We start from the raw sequence: 4,147 nt of genomic DNA on the forward strand, positions 1-4,147 counted from the left end.
CTTTATGGAGCCTCGACCCCCCCCCCCCGGGCACGCCCCACTATTTGAGAAGCACTGGGCTAGAGTGATATAGCACAGTAGGTAGGGCATTTGCTTTATACAGGGCTGACCTAGATTTGAACTCTGTATCCCATTTGGTCTCCCAAGCCTGCCAGGAGTAACTTCTGAGCAGAGCCAGGAGTAACTCTGAACACTCACTAGGTATAGACCCCAAACCTAAAAAACAAACAAATCAAAATCAAAATCCACTGAAAAAAGGGCTAAAGATAGTTCAGTAGGTAAGGCTCTTTCTTGCCTTGCATGTGGCTGATCCAGGTTTTGATCCCGAACACTAATTTTTTGTTTTTGTTTTTGAGCCACACCCAGCGGTGCTCAGAGGTTACTCCTGGATCTGCATTCAGAAATTGCCCCTTGGAAGGCTCAGGTGATCATATCAGATGCCGGAATTAAACTCAGGTCCGTCCCAGGTCAGCAGCATGCAAGGCAAATGCCCTATTGCTGTGTTATCTCTCTGCCTCCCCAACACCTATGAGGAGTAACTTCTCTCTCTCTCTCTCTCTCTCTCTCTCTCTCTCTCTCTCTCTCTCTCTCTCTCTCTCTCTCTCTTTCGTTTTTGGGCCACACCCACTGATGCTCAGAGGTTACTCCTGGCTATGCGCTCAGAAATTGCTCCTGGCTTGGGGGACCATATGAGACGCTGGGGGATCAAACTGCAGTCCGTCCTAGGCTAGCACACACAAGGCAGATGCCTTATGTCCTGTGCCACCACTGGGCCCCAGGAGTAACTTCTGAGCACAGAGCCAGGAGTAACTTCTGAACACCTACCGTATTTGCCAGCATATAAGACTACTGGGCGTATAAGACGACCCCCTAATTTTGCAGTTAAAACATAGGTTTAGGCCTATATTCGCTGTATCAGACAGAACGTTCCCGTGCTGCAACTGTATGTACCACAGTGAGCCAATCACAACAGCAAAGGTTCAAAGGTTATACTGTCATAGACTTCCTCTCTGATGCTGGCCCATCTGAGCAGACTTTTTACAGTGTAGATTCGGGTCCAGAACATTGTCTAATTTGCATGCATAAAAAGCCTGATTGGATTGGCTGAGTTAGACAGGTGGTCCGAGCAGCCTTGCAGTGATTGGTCCCTTATCATAGGCACCTTTCCTGGCAATTCCCTGGTGGCGTCAGTTAATCTCCCCCACTGCATGAACCAAACAACACCCCATCCTCGGACCCTAGCACTGAACCACCAACACGGTTAGCTGGGTTTTGCCAGAAGTGGCCCCCAGATCTCCTCAGTACTGTTTGGGAGCCCCCAAGAAAGAGATTTGGAAACTCTGCTGCCTAATTTTTTTTGTTTCATTGAGCGGCATATTGAAACATTTTTCGGGATATACTCGGCATATAAGACGACCCCCAATTTTCGGTTGACTTTTTTTTGTTTTAAAAGTCGTCTTATACGCCGGCAAATATGGTACCATATGTGGCCCAAAAAAAGAAAAAAAGAAAAGAAAAAATACAGTGATGAGAGCAATAGCACAGTGTGTAGGGTGTTTGCCTTACATGAGTGTGACTTTAATTTGGTTCCTTTTTTTTGTTTCTTTTTTAAATTTGTTTGTTTGTTTTGGTCACACCGAGCAGCACTGGGGATTACTCGTGGCTCTACACTCAGAAATCGCTCCTGGCAGGTTTGGGGGACCATATGGGATGCTGGAATTCGAACCACTGTCCTTCTGCATGCAAGGCAAATGCCTCACCTTCATGCTATCTCTCTGGCCCCTTAATTCGATTCTTGACATCACATATAGACCCTTGAGTACATCAAAAAATTCCTTTTGTGTTTTTTGTTTGTTTTGTTTTTGGACCACACATGGTGGCACTCAGGGATTAAACCTGGCTTTGCGCTCAGATATCACTCCTGCAAGGCTCAGGGGCCTATGAGATGCCAGGGATTAAACCTAGTTCAGCAGCATATAAGGGAAATACTCTATCCGCTGTCCTATCACTCTGGCCCCCTCACCAGAAGTAATTTTTGAATATATGGCCAGAAGTAAACCCTGAACACTGCCAAGTATGGCCCAAACATACATACATACACACACAGACACACACAAAATATATACATTCATATGTGTGTAGGAAATAATCATTGGGGCCTGGAGAGATAGCACAGTGGCATTTGCCTTGCAAGCAGCCGATCCAGGACCAAAGGTGGTTTGGTTCAAATTCTGGTGTCCCATATGGTCCCTGTGCCTGCCAGGAGCTATTTCTGAGCAGACAGCCAGGAGTAACCCCTGAGAACCACCGGGTGTGGCCCCAAAACAAACAAACAAACAAAAAGAAGTAATCATTGAAATCAAATGGTGGTAGATATGGTCACAGAGTATTGTGAGAATGTGATGCTTTGATGGAGCTTCTGACTAATGGGTTTGTGGAGAGAGCAATTGGTGGGCCACAGAACAATGCAAGGATGTGAAGAAAGGGCTCTGTAGTGAAAGGTGCTAGTTTATGTTCAGAAAAATGGTTCTACATGTCTGTCCTTATGTAAGAACCAAGGTACCCTTGGTTTAATCACTTACCTCAGTGAAGTAGTCCTTGAGTCAGGTTAAAAATTTAAGACAGGGCCCGGAGAGATAGCACAGCGGTGTTTGCCTTGCAAGCAGCCGATCCAGGACCAAAGGTGGTTGGTTCAAATCCCGGTGCCCCATATGGTCCCCCGTGCCTACTAGGAGCTATTTCTGAGCAGACAGCCAGGAGTAACCCCTGAGCACCGCCAAGTGTGGCCCAAAAACCAAAAAAAAAAAAAAGTTTAAGACAGGAGCCGGTGAGGTGGCGCTAGAGGTAAGGTGTCTGCCTTGCAAGCGCTAGCCAAGGAAGGACCTCAGTTCGATCCCCTGGCATCCTATATGGTCCCCCAAGCCAGGGGCAATTTCTGAGCCCTTATCCAGGAGTAACCCCTGAGCATCAAACGGGTGTGGCCGAAAAAACAAACAAAAAAAAAAGTTTAAGACAAAGAGAGTTAACTCAATAACAAAACCAAAGTTGGTGAACTCCAGGAATGAAGAACTAGGAGTCGAGTGAGCTCGGAATGTTCTGATGAGGCTCCAGTTTGAATCTGAGTATCCCTGGACAGCCAGTGTTTAAATCAGAGTATCCCTAGACAACCAAAGTTTTGTTTTGTTTTTGTTTCATTTTTGGTTTTTGGGCCATACCTGGTGGATCTCAGTGGTTACTCCTGACTCTGCACACAGAAATCACTCCTGGCACGCTCAGAGGACTATATGGAATGTCGGGGATTAAACCTGGATCAGTCCCAACTCAGCCACGTGCAAGGAAAAAGCCCTATTGCTGTGTTATTGTTCTGGCTGACAACAGAAGTTTGAATCAAAGTATCCCTTGACAGCCAGGTTTTGAATCAGAATATTCCTCGCCAACCAAAGTTTGAATCAGAGTATTCCTTCATAGCCAAGATTTGAATCAGAATATCACTAGGGGCCGGGCGGTGGCGCTAAAGGTAAGGTGCCTGCCTTACCTGCGCTAGCCTAGGACGGACCGCGGTTCGATCCCCCGGCGTCCCATATGGTCCCCCAAGAAGCCAGGAGCAACTTCTGAGCGCATAGCCAGGAGTAACCCCTGAGCGTCACTGGGTGTGGCCCAAAAACCAAAAAAAAAAAAAAAAAAAAAGAATATCACTAGACAACCAACATTGAGCCAGAAAAAAATCAGTGATGAATTAAGATATCTATATAATTAAATGATTTTAAGATATTAATGATATTAATATATAATATATAATAAATGATAATAAGATCTATATAATTAAATGATTATTAAATTATTAAATAATTAAATGATTAATTAAATTATTAAATAATTAAATGATTTTTCTGTTAATGCTTGTGATTTCTATATAAACTCTTGAAGATTTGACTCAGGGTCCTTGTCAATACTGTTGAGGCCGGCCGACCAATGGTGTGCTCAAGGAAGACTCCAAGCTACTCTCTTATGCATTTGCAAAGGGTTTATTATCCAGCATGCTGGAGCAACACATCCAGCATGCTGGGGCTCAACACAAACTGAGGCAAGGAGCCACCAAAAACAGTGAGAGCCCCGGACCAAGATGAAAGGGCTTTTTTTTTTGGTT

The sequence above is a fragment of the Suncus etruscus genome, chromosome 12, assembly GCF_024139225.1.
Source record: "Suncus etruscus isolate mSunEtr1 chromosome 12, mSunEtr1.pri.cur, whole genome shotgun sequence".
Lineage (NCBI taxonomy): Eukaryota > Metazoa > Chordata > Mammalia > Eulipotyphla > Soricidae > Suncus > Suncus etruscus.